At 40.0% G+C, this 13,416-nt stretch overlaps 1 protein-coding gene across 1 annotated transcript in view; it reads left to right on the top strand.

The window, feature by feature from the left end:
• Positions 1 to 13,416, top strand: part of NELL2 (neural EGFL like 2) — a 134,630-nt gene that overhangs the window by 4,657 nt on the left and 116,557 nt on the right. The window lies entirely within an intron of this gene.

Below are 13,416 nucleotides of genomic sequence, written 5' to 3' on the forward strand. Positions count from 1 at the left end.
GAGGGACAATTTTAGAGGCAAAATATGGTATATTCCAATGGGGATCAAGATGTGCTATAAAACACCAGAAAATAATTTAATCTGTCAGTGGGATGAATGAAAGGACTCAGCAGTACTGTTGTTTGAATTAGTGCTGGCTGGCACAAAATGATGGCAGAAAAAACCCCCACCTCTAAAATAGGTTTCTTGGTATAAATGATGTGTTATCTGTTGTATGACTGGATCATTAGTGTGTTATTAAAAATACTAGCAAGAAAATATTACTCTATCTTGTATCCCTTTGGAAAGTTCACCCTTTTATCTCATGATGTCATTTCTGGACACATACTAAATAAGGAAGCTAAAAAAGCCTTAAAAGCAGAGATGAGTAAACTTTATCACAGAAATAGGATTTACATTGCCTAAGCACTTCACAACACACACTGCTTTTTCCTTGCCACCTGTCATTGAAACTGTGGGCAGATGCTTTCTCCAGGTTCCAGCTGAGCCTGCTGAAAATATTACTGTTCCCAGCTGCTCATCACTGCCCAGAAGCTAGAGGTTACTGAGCCCACAACCCTTCCAAAGCAAGAGATTATACGAGTGTTCCCATGTCTGCTGATGGCAAAATCAGCCAGCTTCAGGAGTGAACCTGGCTGACTGCAGTGACATGGATTACAGTCCTGTGAAATCCCCTTTCTCCAGCTGTATCCATCTCCCAGAGGAGTGGTAACAGACAGCTGGGAATGAGGGTGTTAATGTTGCCAAGTGTCTTAGCTCACTGCAGAGTGAATACTTATCTGAAGCTTTTTTTTGTCTTGCATGCAAACTGTTTTCACTCAGAAAGCACTGAACCCTCAAAATGTGGGACCTCCATCATAGAGATCATATGTAGATAACAGAAGTTTTAATCAAAGTTTAATTTCAGTATGAACTGGCAGGTTTTTTGATGTTAGAAATGGCTAATGTAAGCAATTGCTCTATGACAGTATGGTAGCCAGAAAGGTTTTGGTGTATCTGGAATAACAGCATAAGCTTTCCCTTTGCTCCCTTTCACTTCTGGAACTTTCTAAAGTCACCTCTGCACCTGTGCAAACAGTAACTGTTGTGGTAGGGCACTGCCAGAATTGTGATTAATGCTGCTGGGTGCTGGAGGAGAGCAGGAGAGCCCTGAACAGCTGGGCTGCTTTTGTGCTGGTCTGGCTGCTCCTCTGGGACATACCCTTGCTCCAGAAGAACTCAACCTCTTCTGGGAAGGAGGAGTAGTTGTAGCAAGAGGAGGTGTTTGTGAAGTGTCTGCTGCTTGAAGACCCTGCCCAAAAAAGGAGATAGCATGTGAGGATCCTGCCTCAATTTTCCGTCCTAAACCACGAATTTTAATGCATGGAGAACTATGATGCGCTTTCTCCTACTGAATATTCATGAATATGCCCAGAACTGGGGATTGTGTTGTTTGCTAACTGGTTGTGCTGGTTTATTTGTAAAATAAAGGGGAAAAAGTTATGGAAGAAAGACTTAAATATCTTGAGTTTCTGATTGATGCTTGTAATGATACAGTAGAGGGTAGGGCTGGGAAATGGAAAGTGAATGGGAACCTAAAGAATGGCAGATGCAGGAATTGAGAGAACAAAAGCTTGTAATCCCTGGATGTAGTCATTAGTGCAGAGTTGACACAAATAATGTCAAGGAATGACATAAAACTTGGCCTGTGGCATTTGGGGATTGCATCTGTCTTATGCTGAAAGTTTCTAATAAATATTGTTGTTGAGAGTGTGTATTAGGCATTACTATCACATAAGTCTAAGTGTTAAACAACAAAGTTGTTTTAAGCTCAGCTCTAAAAATTGTCATTTTTCATCCCAAGGAAAGGTATTTTACACAAAGTGTTATTTTGTTGCCTTTTTTTTTTTTTGTTTAATTTTCTTTTGGTTTTCTGCAGTGAGCTTTTTCTGGGGAGGGCAAGGTCAGAGATTAATATCAGAGATTAAATATTCCCTTAAAAGCCTTTAGGGTTGCTTTTGTTGTTGTTGTTTGCCACTTGTGGTTTTTTTTTGGTTATTGTTGTTTTGTTGGGGTTTTGTTTGATTGTTTTTGTTTTTTTCCCCCTGATTTTATTTTTCTACTCTCACCTCTTTCCATGTGTCTTGATATGGGCTGTTGTCACCTTTCAGTCTGTTAAATTCCTGCATGACTTTAGTGGCTTTGCCTGGGCTTGGTAGGACAGCTAACATCTCCAGTCTCTGATACTTCAGCCTTTGGAGTGAATTAATACCTGCATTTATTTATCAGCAGGGTGTGACTCAGTTTAAAGCAATGTTGTGTTTTACTGTGTTCTTGTGGACTTGAAGCTGTGCTTTTCACAGCAAAATGTATTTGATACTTGCAATAAATTGAAGTCTCTGAGGGTCTGTTTTCTACTGGGACAATGATGAATCTCTAAGATTTTTTTTTAATGAGTGTCTGGTTGTTCAGGTTAATGCAAATAACCATGTATTGTTTATACATTCAGGATTGCCCCAAACGATTCATACTGACTAAAGGCAGACAGAATTGCATTTGTTCTTCATGTCTTTACAATGAGGCCTCTTCTAGAATATTGCAAGTACAAAATCCTTGTTGGGGCTTGTATTATGTCAGGGCTCCAGCTGGCATTTTGTCGGAAAGCTGAAGATGAGTATGATGTACAGCTCTAAGGCATGTATGAAAGGGGAATACATTACAGTGATGTCTGTGTGGGGATGTGGGGCAGAGCTCTGGTTGGTGCTGTGAGAAGGGACCTGATGGTTGGAGGAGTGGGGCCAAAGAGCCTCTCTCCATGTTGATATCCCCGTCAAGAGCAGGCAGGTGCAGATGGCTCACCTGGCAGCCTCTCCTGGCAGTGTGGCAGGGGGCAGTGGTGTTGGCTGAAGTTAAAAGATGTCATATTGACAGCAGGACAACTTCTGTCCTGTGTGCCACAGAGAACCCAGCACATGCAGCACATATGCCCTGAGAGAGAGGACAGTGACCCTTCTAGGTAGCTGTCAAGTGCATCTTTCCATATTGCTGGGGGAGGAATGCATTAGCAAGAGGAAGTGATGGTGGAAAATGAGGTCTTGCTACCCTTATGTAATTACTTTTGCTGTGGCATAGTTCTGTAGTCACAAAGTGTGCCTGAGACTTGCTAGGTTAATATTTTTTTTTATGGTTTCTTCCCCCACTGCAGCACGGCTCATTCTCCGGTGAGATGCCACAAAGGACAGCAGCATTTCCTACACATCCCTTTTAGATCAATCACAATGTGTGTTTTCCCTCTACTTTTTGCTTATAAGATGAGGGAAATAGGTTTCCTACTCTCCCCTCCTCCCCAGCTTATGTTCTTCTAGTCTGTATCCTCCAGGGTATGCAGGTGCTACCTTGGAAAAATAGCTCCAGGTATGGTTAACTTCACTGCTTCCACTGGGTCTTAAGGGATGTACAGCACTGAGTTTATAAGTTATTTAAAACTGTTGGTGAGGGCTGAAATTTTATATAGCTGTTACAGAAAACTGTAATTCTTTGTAGTGATTCTTCCCTATATTTTGTCCCATTTGGTTTTGTGCCAAGGTGCAGATCCACTGGGCAGCTGTATTCTCCCACCTGTACTACTAAGGTACAGCTGAATAAGGGGTGAAAAAGGATTTTTCACTGTTGGATTCTTTTTTTCTGTCCATCTGTTTTTGTCTAAACTCCTCTATATTGTGTCTCAATGTTTAAGAAATGGTATTTTTTTCCCATCTTGGCATTGTCCAAATGATTTCGTCTCAGGAAAATCTGAGGAGAAATATAAGAAAAGGTACTTTAGTTTTTAGGTTTTTTGGCCTGGACATGTTTTCCACAATAAATACCTACTATGAATGGTCACTTCGATATTTCAGATAGAATAAAATTTCTGTAGCCATTCTCAACATGGAAGAATTTCAGAGCAAAAAATTCTTAGTATTTGTTAATGTTTTATTTGCTTTTGTTTTTCTGTTGCATGCTTTGTTTTTGGGGGTGTGTGTGATGCTGATGACTTCAGAGAGACACACAAACTTAGAACTGACTTGAGTCATCTCATGAGCAGCTGCTCGCAGTTCTGGGCTCTTGCAAGGTGCTAAAGCAGTGGGAATGGTCTAAAAGGACCAGTAGGCTGAAAGAGACTTCCAAAGACACAATGTTCAAAAGGCTTTTAGCAGATTAACATATTTGCTGCAGCACCAAAATTGCTATGATAGACTGTAATGTTTCCAAGGGAGCCATTACAATCAATATTGCTAGCGATCCATAACTGAGAACTCTTTTAGTGGAATTTGAGTGGCTATTTCCTTCTCTGAAAACATGGAGTATGATAACAAAAAGACCTCCAGCTGTCGAGTTAGAGCAGTGTTTATACTCTGTTAGAGCAATGTTTATATGATTTTCCCAGCATAAGTGCATATTTAAGTATAATTAGATGGTGGTAACATCCATAGATTTTATCCTAAAAGTGAAGATGGCATGCACCAGCCTTGACTCTGTCTGGATATCCATCAGTCTCTAGGTACAGCTGTGTAATGATCCAGAAGGGCTCCAAAGGATCTCTTCTAGTTTTAAGGTCAATAATCTGTGTTTTAATAGCTCCCTAAGCATGCATTTGCATATTGTGCCCCAGCTGTTCCAAAGGCTCTCTTAAGATTTTCTGTAACATTAATATGCCTCGAACTTGAAATAGTCCCTAGATTTGCTCAGCTCTCGTTCAAGGAAGAGGGTTGACTTGAGGAAAACCTTGCGTACCCTGTTCAGTGTTGCTCTTATTAGGAATCCCTGCACACACCATTAGCATAAGGAAAGCATATGGGAGTAAGAGATCTGGAAGGTTGAATTTTTTAAAAAAATTGCAGTCACTCTGGGTTTCTGCATTTCAGAAAAATATCAGTGAATTGCAGGGACTGAAGAGAAAACCAGCAAACCTGATTATACAGTAATGAAAGGTCTGGCTTAGTAGGAAAGTTTTTGAAATAAAGCATGTACAGCTTGTCCAAGGAATGACAAAAGTGTTGTATAAGTGTCTAGTATTAGAAGATTCTTAGTGGTTTAAAATAAAGGAATTATTTAGTATTCAAAGAGCTAGAGGTAAGAGTAATGTAATGATACTAAAATTGAGAGGATTTAAGATAAAAGAAGACTTTCACAGTGAACTAGTTTAGATTGTAGAATAGCTGCTGAAAAGAAGTGGTGGAAATCTTCATACTTCTGATTTTTTTTAAAGATAGCCTGAAATAATAAAATATCTAGGAAACATTAGCTATGCTGCAGTCATTGTATCTAGTTGTTCAGGAAATAGGCTAAGGAATAGGTGGATGACCCTTTAAGTCTTTCTGTACTCTGGAGAGTGGGAGTGTTGGTGAAATTGATCAGGATAGGGAGGGTTTTTCAAAGACACAAAGTAGCATCAAACACCTGGTAAACAATTACCAAACCAGCGCCTCTGTATTCTCCCACAACTTGTTCTGTGGTGCACTTACAAATATTTTGATGATGCTGGGCTAAAATAAGCCTACAAGAGCAAATTATAGCCTGGAGACATTTTATAATTTTAACTCATCCAAGCTTTTACATTGAGTATGAGTTAAGGCCTGTGGCTGATTCTTCAGGGCTAGTGGGCACATTCACAGAAACATGGACTCAGTTAATACCTGACTTTAATAAGAACTTCTGCAGAACCTGAACTCTGGTCTTTCCCAGCTTTCTTGAAATCTCTGGTAAAGGTTGGCTCAAGCCTTCCATGTATTTTCTTCCTGTCTGCCCTGCTGACAGCTGAGTTGTGTATAAGGTATTCCTTGTTACCTCTCCTCTTTGACGTTTCCAGTTCAAAATCTTCTTTTCTTTCATTTTTCTGGCATCAAAACCGATATCCTGTGAGTAGAGATTTTTCCAAGTAAGCCAGTATGGTTGGTGGCATTGGTGTCCTACCTCTACCCTCAGGTGTGGTCTGTCTGCCACTTCCTGTTTCTGCTAGTGCTTAAATTCTATTTACAGTTCAGTACAGTTCAGCCCTCTCCCCCCATCTGAGCTGTTTGCTCAGTCTGCTGCTGGAGACCTGTGGCTTGCAACAGAGGTGTTGGATGTGTCTGTATTCAGATATAATTTTTTCCTCTGGTAGCCTCCCTCCCCCTGCCCTGCTTGCTCTATTTTTGCTTATAGGATACAGGTTTAAGTTTTTTGGTGTCAGAAGTTAATCTTTCATGCAGACTGCATGGTTGTGATCATCTACAAAATGATCTCATATTAATTCTTTCTTAAGGTCACCATTGTGTTGTGTGAAAAGAAATCAGCACTTAAATTCTTAAAAGACAGAGTTTTTGTTAGCTGAAGGCAGTTAACCCTAATGTGGGCAAAAACCAGTTATACCCTAGAAAGCCAGGGATGAAGGAAAACTGGGATGAGAGATCCAAATCACTACCAAGAGGGAGAAACAGGTTTTTCATGGAGAAAAAAGGTAAACCTTCTAGGTCATCCACAAATGGCTGCAGTTGGGCTAGATGATCTCAAGAGGTCCTTTCCAGCCTAAATGAATCTGTGAAACACAGGCATGAGGAGTTAGGACCTCAGGAACAGCACACTCATCACAACAAAAGGAGGTTTTGAGAGAAAATGACTGAGCACAGAATATGAGTAAGTCATACTGACACTTGCACAGTGAGAACCAAGTGAGGGGGAGATGTGGTGTGTTGCTGAGAGGGGACTGGATTGCCTACACCAAGCATGATCCTAATTCAGAGGTGCCATGGTGGATGCAGATCTTATACAGTCTGTCATTGTATGATAGGAATATGATTATTTGAGAATTTGAGTTGTGTCATATCTTCAGAGAGAAGGGTAGGGCATGTGATGCAGCTTGATCTACATCTAGCATAAACTGCTTGCATGATTTATTATTGCCATTAAGTTTGTACTTTATTGCTTTTAATTGATTGGGCTTTGTTTACCTTTAGTAGCCTGCCTTTCATTTGGAAAAGGCTGGCAACACTATTTCCTTCTCCTCCTCCTGTCCTCCCCTTTTGCTGTGAATTGATAACTGTTAAAATCCCAGCCATGCTATACAGTGAAAATAAAGTCAGTCTGTTAGCAGTTCTCATGTGTGTCATGCCCTTATTACAGTACAAGTAGGGCTGGAAGACGATGCATTGTTTTTCTTCTGCTCTTCAACATCCCAGTGTTAACATCATTTCTTGATGTGATATTTTTGTTTGTTGTTAGGTCACTTTGACACAAAGTGCTCATGTGACAGTATGCAGCCAAGCATAACTAGGTGCATATGCCACAGATGGCAGCTGCAAGGAAAACAAGGCAGGCTTGATTTTCTCCACAGGTTTCAAGGTGATCTCAAAGCAGCTTCTAGAAAGCTGTTTTGTGCCTAAAGGGAGTTCATGTTTATATATATTTATAAATCTATAGTAGCTGTAACCTTTTAAATATAGCTGGAACCTCCAGTAGTATTGGCTGTGAGAAACCTAAACAACATAATTCTAAGTATCAGCATGTGATTCTACCTGTGAGGGAGTGCATCTTCAAAACTTTAAAAGGATTTAAGAATAGTGTTGGAGTATAGGCTAGGAAAAACTGGTAATCAAAAAAGCTGCTGCATCTTGTAATTGATAACCTGGAACCTATAAATCACCAGAAAGCACCACAATGATAAATACATGGTGCAGAGCATACCATGCAGCACACATTTTAATTTCCTAGGAGTGAATTTCAGTAACAAGAACAGAAGTCTTTTATCTTCATTATTTTGCTGTCCTGTCATAGGTCCCCACTGAGTAGCACCTCCTCACCTGGTGATAGCATCTTGCATGATGATGGTTGCTGTGAAAGGGATAGTATTTCTGGTGTACAAGGAACAGAAGGTTTCTGTACCATGTATGCCTTTAAAAATTCCTGATAGTACTTTTGTAGGTGTGGTGCTTCCCTGTGTGCTGATCTATACATTTCTAAAATTATTTTCAGAAATGTTCAGGAGAACACATTCTCATTTTCTGTGGCAGTTTGATAGGAGCTGCTAGTGTGGCAGGATCTGTGTTTCTTGTTAGCAAATCAGCTGTTTCAGCCTCCTGTGCTGAGAATACAGACTTCTAATCTGGAGTCCTACATGCTCAAAGTTCAGCTTTGCCTGCGATTAGGTTTCTTACCCTGTCATTTGCCAAAGGATTGGAAAATTGTCAGAAATATGCTATTGCAGATACAGTCACTAGAACTTGTTCTGTAAACTATTTATCTTTTATTTACTTTTTGCCTACCGAGTCCAAAAGTCATGAAATCCATGTCCATGGACCTGACATTTTTGGAAGAGCATGCCTAACTTTTTGCAGTGCAGCTGGGCTGCTGTACATTACAGGAAATGATTCCCACTTGTAATCCTGGTGCAAATTCCCTCTTTGCTGAAGGGACAACAGCCCAAGAAAAGATGAAAGATGTCTAAATGTGTTAGCATTGTGCTCTGGCAGGTTAAGACTAAGATTGAGAGAGCTGTGGTACCGAATCCATTGCAGAATGGTTCAGTCCCATCTGACTTGCCTTGCTTTCTAGAAGCAGCTGGTTGGTATGTAAGAGGCTTAACCCAGCCACTAGGAAAATCATCCCCAAACCTGTTTTGTATCATCTCTTGCAGAATGCTTCTAGGCAGATTTCGGTGGTAATAGTGTCAGTTCTCAGGGAATATGTGTTATATCATGACAGTTGTTTTCCACAGACAATCATGGATTTGCAAAGTCTATCCTAGTTGTCCTAATTCAAGCCTAGTTGTCCAGGCTCTCAGTACCTTCCCTCCTCTTGTCCCACAGTGGATTTGTTCTCAGCTGTGCCACAATGACTTTAAATATCAAAGTATGTGGCACATAGGTGAGCCAGAGTTTTGTCCAGGAGTGATATGATTACTGTTTTTGAAGGATGTAAGTATGAAAAGCCAATGTAATTGGGGAAAAATGTGTTCAGAAACAGGTCTTCTAGTCTATAGTGTCAGTCCATTGTGACTTGTGGGACTTTGCATATGGTTTGAGCTGGAGGAAAGCCCTTGCTGGATGACACACCAAAGCTGTAGCTGACATTCAGAACAGAGGAAGCTACAAAGCAAAGGCAGTTGGAACCTCCCCAAATGCTGCAAGAACAAACTGTGACATTTTCCCCCTTGTTTTTATTTGATTTAATGATTTGGCTTCAAGTCAGTTTTCGTTTCGATTGTTTCATTTCAGCTGAAGAGCATTTTGCCCTCTTCCTTTTCTCCTTCTCATCTGCTGCATTTCTATCTGCATGCATTCTTGCTGAAGCATTTCTTTAGTGGAAATAAGAAGGCAGAAACACCACACCATGGGGGTGTCAAAACTACAAGGGCAGTTTGTGGGCTCTGTCCCTAAACAGTCTGTGCTGTCCCAAGGTTCTGATCATGCCCCTTGGGAAATGAATTACTAGAGTCCTTGCTCCTGGCATTTGTGAGTGTTTGTTCTGGGGAGACCAGGTTGGATCCAATTTACGGGGGGCACTTGGGTGCACAGAGGTCTGGGTGTACCTGGCTGTCTCCTGACATACATTTCGATTGCAGCCCTAGGGTTCACCCAGGTTTGGGAGCTGGGCAGGGCTCCTGGGCTCTGTAGTGTAGGGACACCCTTTGGCCTCAGTGGGAGTCTTACAGGGGTAGTGTTTACCCTGTATCTTGTACTTTTAAACTTCAGATTTGCAGATGGAACTGCAACACCTTCCCCCAGCCTCTTGCAGAGCTCCTTCCTACAGCCTTGGAGAATCCAACTTAGGTTCATGTGGGTTCTGAAAACTACAGCTGCTTTTTTTGCTTTTCTCTCTAAAACAGCTGGGAATCTTTGAGAAAGGAATAGAAAAATTTATAGGTAAAGTAGCTCAAAATGTTTTATGAGCTGATGGTATATATCAGTTTAAATAGCAAAACAACCAGCCTTTCTACGGAAGAATTTAATGCATATCACGTCTAGCAAGGCTTTAGTCTAATAAACGTTGTTTTACTTCTTTATATCTTCATTTTTCATTAAAGGAATGCAACTCCTGAATTTGAATGCACTGTGCTTCACTTAAAATCCTGCTGTACTGTCAGCCTTGTGAAGATCTTGCTGTTGGATTGGCTTTGAATGCTGCCCAGTTGGCTGGGTGCAGCTTAGTTTATATTTGTTATCTAAATAAAAGAACCATATTAAAGTAAAAAGTTGCCCTTTGAAGGCTATGTGAAATCCTAGTTAAGAGAATATTAACCAAAAACTTGAATGTGGGAAAGTGACAGGATGTGAATATATGCTTGTGACACTCATCCCTCCTAGTGTAGGAAATTGAAACAAAATTGAGCCAATTAAATTTTTCAGCCTCATTTTAACCTTCAGCCCTCCTTCTCACAAACCACTAGAATTTAATTTGGATAGTTCAGCAGAGCTACAGTCAGATGAGGGAATAATTTATAGATACTGCTATTAGAAGCTGATTATGTGCACATGAAACAAACTGTGGAGCTCAATTAGTTAGAATGTCTCCTTCAAAGACTATTCTGCAGGAATGTTTTATAATTCAGTTCATACTAGACGTGTACTTTTAGATGCTCTTCAAAAATTTGAGACCACACCCTTTGCTAGTAAAAGGTACTTATTCCATTTAAAACCTGTTTTCTTTTATTGTGGACTGGAAATTAATGGTAGCCAATGGCTTGTCCTAAGTCTTTCCATGGTGTGATTTAGTATGTTGCTGGTGCTGTGCATGGAAATTTTTTTTTTTTTTGAGGAGGAGGCATGGAGGCATGGCTGGATCAGTTAGGACTGGATCAGTCCTAATAGTGAGGGTTTTTGGGAGCACAGGCAGCTGCTAAAGTTGTCTTCAGAAGGGCTGAGTTCCTGCAGGTCTTATGATCAGTGGTTTTCTTCACTGGGCTTTCAGGCTGCTTTACAGTGGTGTTAGCTCTTTAAGGGTCCAGCCTGAACAAGGAGTGAGACATGCTTTGAGTTGGGATTTTTTGTTTCTTTAATTGTCACTTTCATGTTTCTATAAGTTAAAGATGGAGTGATGACACTATGGATTTGTGAATTGTTGTGGTCAAACCAAACACGATATCTGCAATATTCTAGGAAAATAAATCCAAAATATATATATATTGTGGTTAGAGACAAATTTCTCATTCAAACTAATAATTCTCTCCTTATTTTTCCACTTAAAGTTGAAAAAAATTATGCCACTGGTTTTGTGTATTAGAAATGTTTGCAGTATGAGGTTTTTATGTAACTATTGAGAAACTTCAAATTATTATTTGAGATATACAGTGGGATTTTTCTAAGCTATTATGGAAGAAGCCCAGTTCCAGTAAAGTATTTTTGTTGGGTCTTAAACTGATTACTAGGAGACAAATATCAAGAAGAAGCCTGAAGCAATATTTATTGAGCACAGCTGGTGATCTATCAAGCACCTACTGCTAGTGTTCAAAGGCAATTGGAAGGAGGGATTTGCACTCTTGTGTTAGTGTGAAAAGAATGGATCTGACAGATCAAGGACCTTTCAGTCATCTTGCTTTTAAGAAATCCACCTGGTGCCTGCCCTGAGCAAAGAATGTTGTGCTTCATAAGAGTAGTAATAATTTAAAAGGCTGTGTAGCTGTTTTGAGCAGCAAGTATAATCTGACCTATTTGCAATACCAAAACTGAATGGCCATGTGTTTTGGCAGTGAAACACTCCAGCAGTTAGTGTGATGGTAACCTTAGTATTTAGGCTGCCAGCATGATGCCATCAGGTCTTGCTGCTATTGTCTGTATACAAGAAGGGTATCTGAGGCCTCAATGAATAGGGTACCAGATAAAGTTTTTTAGAATAAAGGATGGAAAATTCTCATCCAGTGTAGTGATCAGGTAATGATTCAGGGTGACATGAAGAGACCTCATAAATTATTCCTGTCTTGTGGGTGTTGTGGCAGCTCTGTGTTTCCCCTGCCTCTCACACAGTGATGAGGATTGGGGTGGCTCTGGAGAGAGCCATGTGATGGTGAGGGTTGTTTCCTTGCTAGAGCACAGGCCACCTGTAGTGCAGTGTTTGCATCCCAGTAGCTCCAGTTAGAATAAAAGGGCCAGTGGAAGGGGGGATATTTATAAGTGTATGGGCTGGCCATCTGTAAGGGTAAGGGTCTAAAGCATGTCCTTTTTCTTCAGTTGAGAATACAATAGGAATTTGGTAGAAATTTGCTTCTTCCTTTTTTTTTTTTTTGGGTTCCCCTTTCTGTAAAAAATGAAATTCAGCTGGGTGATGCTGTTCAGAAGCTTGGTTAAGACTTCACAGTTGCACAGGTTGATGCATTTCCTAAACAGATATTTAAATATTCCTGATCCATAAACCAAAATAAACTGTTTCTGTTAATGGAGAGCAGCATCTTCATAGGTCCAGCTTAAAGAGTTAAACTGTTTTAAGAATAGTGTAAGCTGAGAGTGGTGTACTTGAGAGCTCAGCTCCAGTGCTGCTGGAAAGAAAGAAAATCACCAGTTCTATTGCTTTTAGCTCTGGACTGCTGCTCCTGAGTTAGTGTCCCCATGTAGAGCAGAATGGTCAAATTGCTGTGACAAGAAGCTTGTGAACTGATTTAGTTCTTAACCAGTTGATTACACATGCTAATGAATTGATTTTGTGCATTAAAAATGTATATTAATTTTTTTCTGGTATAATGTATTCTGGAGATTAGGAATTATTTTTCTAGCATTTGACATCTTATTTTTAAATTATCTCTCCAGAGGTTTTAAGCTTGGGCTTTTTTATTTTCTATGCATGTTATGTGCAAATTCAGCAGAAATATTGCATCACTCTAGGCTTTGTGTGGGTTTTTAAAAATGAAGTCTTTATTGTATATGTGTGCCACTACTTGAGCGAATGTTCATGACATCCTGTGCAAGAGACAGCAGGAAAATACCACTCAAAAGGAGTACAGAGTAATTAATTAGTGATATAATATTTTGAAATTTGGTCAGTTTTTAAACTATTTCTTAAAGCTGAGTAAATTGTTTGTTGTTTTGGTTTTTAAAAATTAGTGTGTTTATTTATGTATTTGTGCTATTAGGCATAACATCTTTTAGAAGTCATTAAAAAGTTGCTGAGGTCATGTGTCAGGGTTTAGGCTCGTGTCTAGTGTTGTCACTGTGCTTCACTGCTAGTGAGCCCAAGCTTTGGATGGGATATTAAAGTTACCATCTGGCCACCCCTAAAGAAAGTAAGGGTTATGACCCAGAAGCAAAACAAAACATCACCCCTCTCCAGAACAGAATAGGTGTCCTAGAAAATGTGTTCTCTTTCATTTAAATGGCTCCCATTGCATGCAAAACTAATGTTTTAAGTACTTTGATCCGTCCTTTTGTCTGTCCAGTTGTGCTTCTCAGAAATAGCCTGTTATTTTGTAAGCTATTTGAATGAGAAAGAAAAGTA

The sequence above is a fragment of the Haemorhous mexicanus genome, chromosome 5, assembly GCF_027477595.1.
Source record: "Haemorhous mexicanus isolate bHaeMex1 chromosome 5, bHaeMex1.pri, whole genome shotgun sequence".
Classification (NCBI taxonomy): domain Eukaryota; kingdom Metazoa; phylum Chordata; class Aves; order Passeriformes; family Fringillidae; genus Haemorhous; species Haemorhous mexicanus.